Source organism: Gopherus flavomarginatus, unplaced genomic scaffold (assembly GCF_025201925.1).
Source record: "Gopherus flavomarginatus isolate rGopFla2 unplaced genomic scaffold, rGopFla2.mat.asm mat_scaffold_92_arrow_ctg1, whole genome shotgun sequence".
NCBI lineage: Eukaryota > Metazoa > Chordata > Testudines > Testudinidae > Gopherus > Gopherus flavomarginatus.
In genome coordinates, this window is record NW_026115180.1 from 502,620 (window position 1) to 510,113 (window position 7,494).

Consider the following 7,494-nt stretch of genomic DNA (forward strand, 5'->3'; position numbering starts at 1 on the left):
AGAGGGAGAAGCTGCTGAGGAACAATGTAGAGCAGGTGCAGGAAGGGGACGGGGTCACTATTCACATTCTGAACTGCACAATTTTCCAAATTTGGGAATAGATTAATAGATTCATCCTCCAGCAAGTGACCCCGTGCCCCACTCTGCAGAGGAAGGCGAATATCTGAGAACAATTCTAAGGGAAGGTGAATGCAGAGCTATGACACTGGAGATGCCCAGACCTCCAATGGGGGGCAGCGTGGCAATTAATAATGGGAAGATCATTTGCTGAAATTAGCCGCCACTGACACGATTTGTCTCTGTTCCTATTTTACGCTGTGGTGTTAGTTAGAGGAATCAGTACAGATTTTTTACTATATTAATTAAACACTTAATTTATGTAACCAAGCCAAAAACTTAGTGTCACTTATTTTTTTCTCTGTCCTAGCAAGAATGAATTGAATTTTGTGACTTTCTGGAAAGTGCAGAGAGATTAAATGTGGGGAATTCAGTCTCTGTGTTTGTGAGCTGATGTTCTCCTCTCACAGGTCAGTGCCTGCACTGAAATACCAAGAGGAATCTAAGGGCTGGTGTACACTGGGCACTTAAGTGGCAGAGTGACGTCTCTCAGTGTGTGACCTCCCCCTCAACCCATAGAGTTAAGGTGACCTAAGCCCTGGTTAGATAGTGCTAAAGGAAAGAAAGAACTGTTCTGTCAATGTAGCTATTATAGGGATGGAAAAACCCCTCCAGTCACTGTCTGCTCCAGACAGCTATAGTAGCATCACAGCAGTGTTTTCAGTGTAGACAGAGTGAAACTAGATCTGGCTCCAGTTCACACTGTGGATGCTCAGGCACTAAGAGTGCAATAATAATAACAACAACAACAGCACAGTAGGCAGGATTTAAACCTATGCACAGAAACTCCAATGGATTTCTAGTTCATTGCTTTAACCACTTGGCCACAACTACTTAACATACACTTGTTTTACTACATGATGGTTCTGTTCTCACTGAATTGTCATTCCAATTGTTTGCTCAGACCAGCTTCCCCAGCACACTCATGGCTGCGCATCAATGTAAGTGTGTCCTTGGCTGAACAGTGAGAATTCCTGCCCATTTCCCTTCCGGCTGGAGCAGGATGAGAGTGTGTTTGTGTGAACGACATTGCTGTAGATTGTTCTTCATTCCCCACTCTGACAATTCAGACAGTCTCTTTCCTAGTCAAATTTCCAGCACATCGTTCCAATAGCAGGGGGCAGGATTTCTCTGGGGCACTGAATATTTCCGGGGGCTGGTGCATGAACTCAGCCTTGCATTTCACCCTCGATGTTTCATGGACGAACAAGAGCAGCAGAAAGAAAGAGCCGAACCAATATTTCCCTGGCAGGGATGCAGGTGCCACGACCCCTCTGTCTGCCCATCGCCATCACAGGAGAGAAGGGTTCACTGGCTCAGACCAGAGACATAGGGAGGTTTTGCTGTTCATGGAATTGTGCAAAGGAAATTGTGTCTCTGTGTGAAATTGAGGAGGGAAATGAAATGTCCGCATGGTGGCCCAGTGCTCTAGGGAATGTAGGTGAAGGACTCGGGCTGAGAAATGATTTAATGGGGTTTGTTTCAATTATTTGCCCTGATTAAAAACCATGGCTAAAAGGCAGCTACTGTTGTTAGTACTTGTAACCTGTGTAGGGACACCCCAGTGGGTGTTAAGTCCATTGCCTTCACCAAGAGCAGTTGATTATTTTATCAAGGTACAAATTTCTTGTGAAGGCCTAGAACACAGAGAAAACAATACACTGCTGATAAGAAGAAGTACATGAAAAGATTTTACAGCCACCATGGGCGTAACTATGATGTGTCATGTTTCACTTTTTATATCTGGCGCCACCTCCTTTCCCTTTTGCCTTGTAGTTGACCAAGGGCAAAGCTGAACGTCTCTTCAGATACCAGGGAGTGTTTATGTCCATTCCTGCGAGCTACACAGGGGTTTGATGTTGCTGCTTTCAGTCCTCTGGCTCTGCCGGGATAAAGAACAATTCAGGCTGTCACTGAACTGAAGGAGGAAGATCAGTTCTTGACAGGGAGAGGGACGCCTCCTCTTAAAGGTGTGTGTCTGGCTGACAGTCCTGCTTCCCAGGTCCTTGCCCATGGGGCTTCAGCAGTTTTGGGACCAGTTCACTCCCTTGGCCCCACCTGCTGCCCCCAGGCACTCCCCTCCAGGGGCCCCAGCAGTGCAGTATCTTCCTGCTCGCTCCAGTGGCTGCTGGCCCCTCCCCATAGCAAGGCGGGGCAGAGCTGTGCCTCTACGCGCTGCCCCTACTCCAAGCCACTGCAGCCAATGGGACACTGTAGGGGTGATGCCTGGGGGCAGCAGCATGCAGAGGCCCCCCAGCCTGCCCCGCCTTGGAGCCCCAGGTAAGCGCCGCACCCCTGACTCCCTCCCAGAGCCTGCACCCTCTCCCTCCACACACCCCCTCCCACCCGCTCCAATCTCCCTCCCAGAGCCTGCACCCCCACCCCTCCTCCTATTCCCCCTACCCCTGTCCCAGCCCAGAGCCTGCACCCAGCACCCAAACTCCATCCCAGAGCCTGCACCCTAGAACCCCTCCCCCACCCAAACTCCCTCCCAGAGACCAGCCTCTCACCCCTTCTGCCACCCAAACTCCACCCAGAGCCTGCACCCCTCCTGCACCCCAATCCCCAGCCCCAACCCAGGGCCTGAACCCTAGACCTCCTCCCCCCATCTCTCTCCCAGAGCCTTAGGCAGATGAGGGGCAGAGTTTTGGGGGGCAGGTTCTGAGTGGTATGAGTGACATTATTGGCCCACTGTGAGGATTGGAGGACTGGCACTGGCCCTACGGTAAATTGAGGTTGAGACCCTGCTTTAAGGGATTGGAGCAATCCTGGAGAGACTGAGGGGCATGGAGCTGGGGAGCTGTGTGTGCTCCAAGGAGAGTTGTTGTTGTGCTCTGGTGACACAGAGCGGGGGTGGGGAGTTTGTAAGCTGTGGTGTTTGTATAGAGAGAAAGTTTAGTAACCCCTAGGTTAAAAACTGTTCCTGCTCTGAGCTATACATGACGCTCTTTGTTGCGAGGATAGATCAGTGGGTGAATGTTTCCCTGCAGGATAATAGGTTCCTAGTTACAATCCAAGTGATTCCCTTGAAAAAAATTTTCGAATGAAGATTGATTTCCAGACCCATCTCCAGTATGTTCAGGAGTTCGCTGAATGGGGATGGTTGAAATGAATTTAAACACTCAGCATTTTCCTGTGCAAATATATAAAGACCTAGCAGAGCTGTCCAGCAGCTGAAATCAGTTCCAGTCCTCGGTGTCTCTGTATCTGAGGCATGTGGGACACCTCTGTGGTGATGACAGGTGAAAAAATGCTGGATTCAATGAAAGCTGAGACCATAGGAGGGGAAGGTGAACGGCAGCACCACACAGGGTCATAACACTGAGATACGGGGCTTCGCTGTCACTACTCCTGTGTTTTCCATCATTTATATCCTAAGGAACACACCCTCCCCCTCCCCCCCACACTGTCACACACAACCTTCTCCCCTTGAGCCCAATCCAACCCTCCCTCTGTCCCACACACACTCCATGGGACACAGCCTCTCGGTGACTCACCCAGATGGGGGCTTGTCTCTGCATCTCCCCAACAGAGGAGCAGAGAGCCGAAAGGGCCACAGGAGACCAATGGAGCTAGGCAGGAATAGAAAAGACTTCCCCTCCCTTCCCTTCTCTTGAGTCCAGTTAATCTCACCCATGGGTCATTCCTGCCCCGGGTGGGCTCAAAGCACCAACCTTCCCCTCAGCAACGGAAGGTGGGAACCAGCTCTATCACACAGAAGGAGGCTCCCCACCTCTGCTGCTGCCATTCAGCAGCCATTAATATTGATTTGTTTCAGTTAGTGCAACCCCCTCAACCCCTAATCCATCCATGAATCAAGGAGGCAAGACCCTCAGCTGGGAACCAGAAGGGTAATGGGTTAGTGTACGGGACTTATAGTAGCCGTGCTGAGTGGAGTGATGCTGAAGTTGTGAATTCAAACCTCACCTAAAGCACTAGCTTTCTTTAAGCAAATGGGTTCTGCCAATCAGTTTGCCTTACAGAAAATACAATTGCAGCTCAGAAGACACTGAGGTCCCCTTGCTTTACAAAGAGCAGGGCAGATTCCATAGATCTACCAGGCTCTGCTCTCTGCCAGCCACTAGGGTCAGGCAGAGCCCAGAGCACTGCCCCTGACACCCCCACAGTCTTTGCTCCCCAAACCACATGTGTGCTCACCCTCTTCTCTGTGAGACTCAAACCCTGCCTGGCTTTCTGTATGTTGATGTGGTTTTCATCTGTCGTGTTGATGTGCATGTGGGTCCTGTGTGATTTTGGTGGATGACTGCCATAGTTTTGGGTGCGTGTGTGTATGATTTTTGCATACAGATTGGTTTTTTGCTTAGTATTCTTTTGGTATGTGGGTTTTGTGCTTTCTTGTTGTGGGATTTTGCTGTGTTTTTTGGTGTGGATTTGTTCTTTCTATGTTTTGTGTGGCTTTCCCTTTTGTGTATATGGCTCTGTGTGCTGTGTGGGTTTGTGTGGGTTTGGTTTTTGTTATGTCTGTGTGGGCCTGTGCAGTCTGTGATTTTCTCTTTCTTTCTGTGTGTTTGTCTCTCTGTTTGTATTTTCATGTGTAAATTCACTGGAATTTTTCAAAATCTCCACAGCTTTGCCAACTTTCACCAAGAATTTTTCTCCGTTAACAAATTCTCACGTGTTCCCTACCAGTTGGTGACCATTGCCCCAGGGGCTGTCAGTCTCAGGGGCCTGATTTCCCATTGACCCTTCCCCCTTTTATTGGGACTGGGAACTAGCCAACCAAAAACCCCACTAAGTTTTAGTAAAGGACCAACAGTCCTTTACACGAGCCAGCCCCGTGAGGGTCACTGATGGCCAGAGAAGGCAGCACAAGCTGGTCCCATGGTGTAATGGGCAGCACTCAGGGCTCTGAATCCTGCAATCTGAGTTCAAATCTCAGTGGGACCTGGTATTGGTTTGTGGTAAAGCACTCAATTTCCCTGTTTCCAGTTGTATAAGAGGGAGTCTTTTCCCTCCTGCTGGGTGACTCACACGTACTGGAGCCAGGTCTTTGCTTGAGATGGCTGCAATGGATTGGGGTGTAGAAGTGGCTATGGCTGCCTGTAGTCCTGTGGTTTGACCTGGTTGGGATTCTTGCTGCTTCACGCGATGCCCACAAGTTTGACCCTTGTGCTTGCTGCCACACCTTTTCTCTGGCCCACACGGCGCTTGAAGAAAGGAGTTCCAGGGCCAGGATTAATAGTCAGGGCTTGGCAGGAGGGAGGGTGGAGCCCAGCCTGGAGTCCCTCACACCTTCCCTCCTCCGGACACCTAGAGCAGAGGCGGCTGGTGCTGACAGCTCCAAGGGAAGGTTTATAAGCCACAGAGCAACTGAAGGCGGGTCAAGAGGAGGGGAGGACCATGCCCTTGCATGGGCAGCAGACAGCCACAAAGACCCCCGGCCAGGCTGCTCCCTGCCATACCAAACACCCACTGAAAGCGACCCACAGACCAGCATGCAGGGCAGCTGCTGATGCTCTGTGGCCAACATCAGAAGAAGGTAGGAAAGCAGGGCCAGTCCCCTGGTGTGGCCTCAGTCTGTTCCCACTCACAGTGCTCACTTTTGCAGTGGGGCAGGTGATTTTACCCCAAGAGGCTTTTCCCCAGCTGGCAAGAAGCAGAGAAACACTCAGGCTCCCAAGGTGCTATTTACCAACCCCCTCAAGCACAGGGGCAGGTGCACACTTGGAAGAGGGAAACTGCTCTACACGCTGGCCCGGGCAGCCGCCCATTTTCTTTGGCAAGTCAGGAAGGGCAAAGGCTAGACTGGAAGCACCTGCGGCTCATGCCCCAGCCTTTGTGACACCCAACCCCCAACTCCTTCCCAGGCTCTAGCTGAAGCCAGAGCATTGGCCTGAGCAGCCAAGAAGAGGTTCCAGCCCTGAAGGGAGCAGGACTTTCAGCACGAAGGTAAAACTGCAGCAACACAACCATGAAGCAACTTGAACTCTGAATGCCTGCTCTGAAGTCAGACATCGTACCCATTAGGCCACATGAGAAAAGCCCCTCCAAGCACTTTTTTAGAAAGGCAGACACTGTGTTTCTCAGGTCTTCTACTGAGGGGGGCTGAGACTCTCTGGGCACAAGAAGCAGAGTTCCCAGCGACACGTGAGAATTAATTCTATGGAGCCAGGTGCAGGACTTTGGCAGGGAGGCTCAGGAGTGGGGGATTGGGGTGCAGTGGACGGGCTGGCTGTCTAGGTGAGGAGATTTAGTGACCCTCAGGTGCAGGAGAGAGGAAAAGAAGGAGGAATGGGCAGTGGCCATGGACAAGAAGAGGAGGCTCTTAGCAAGCCTGGCTAGCTCAGTCAGTAGAGCATCAGGCTCTTAATGGGAGGGGCCAGGGTTTGAGCTGCTGTCCAGGGACTCAGCTTTTAAGTTGCCTTGTGTGCCAGGAGCCAAATGATTCCTGGTGGTGCCCAGAGCCATGTGTGGGACAGAGAGGCTGAGACTTGTGGCACCTGCTCTGCGGCAGGGATCCTGGCAGCTCAGACTCAGGGAAGGCTTCTGCACTCAGAGGTGCTGACTTTGAGAGTTCCCGGGCAGTGCTCAATGCCTGCTCCACCACAGGCCCTGCCCCCAAACCATCAAATCTCTTCCCACCCCACCCTGCCCCACTTCTTTCTCTCCTCACTCCTCCAGCACACCCCATCAATGGCCAGCGGGAGGCGCTGAAGGAGAAGAGGAGGAGCTTATCAGCCAGGCCTGCTAGCAGGTGGGAGGTGCCAGGGCAGAGTTGGCTGCTGGGCACCTTTTCTTTTTTCTCTCTGTTGCTTCTGCAGCCCCCATGGATTCGCTGACTTGGCTCCTTTCACAAGCTAGAGAGAGAAGCAGAACCAGGGCTATGGCTGATCTATGGGGCACTAGGTGAGTGCCAGAGGCTTCAGGTGCTGAGAAGTGGTGTCCCAGGAATCTCTATGAAAGGAGCAGAACAGGATTTACTTGGGGTGGGGAGAGAATTGAGAGTGTCTCAGGGGGTTGTTGAGGGGTATTGACCGGGTTAGAGAGTAGCTAAAACACGGGCCTCGCTGTGAGCAGGACTTGAACCTGCATAAGGGAACCCTATTGGATTTCAACTCTAACGCCTTAACCACTTGGCCATCACAGCTGTGAGCACAAAACTGCCCTACTGCCAGAGAAACTGGTAAAGAATCACAATGCCCAGGTGTGAAGTCATCTGAACTACAGAATTCCCACCGCAAACCTGGCTCCCAAAGCACAGGGGGGATTTGGGGTTTGTTCTCTTTGCTTAGCCATGTGCAGTCGCACAGAGAGCGCGTTTAAAAGTCTCCCCTCCCACAGAGCGGGAATGGGAAATGATTCTTAACTTGAAGCTTGATGTGAATGAGGATGTCTGGACCACAGGGCCAGGGACTG

The 7,494-nt window shown here is 51.5% G+C and overlaps 2 non-coding genes across 2 annotated transcripts; one reads left to right on the forward strand and one right to left on the reverse strand.

The window, feature by feature from the left end:
* Positions 1-4,953: 4,953 nt before the first annotated feature.
* Positions 4,954-5,025, forward strand: TRNAQ-CUG (transfer RNA glutamine (anticodon CUG)). Its single transcript has one exon. It is a non-coding gene; the product is annotated as a tRNA-Gln (tRNA).
* Positions 5,026-7,143: 2,118 nt separating this feature from the next.
* Positions 7,144-7,225, reverse strand: TRNAS-UGA (transfer RNA serine (anticodon UGA)). The gene has a single exon. It is a non-coding gene; the product is annotated as a tRNA-Ser (tRNA).
* Positions 7,226-7,494: the final 269 nt, after the last annotated feature.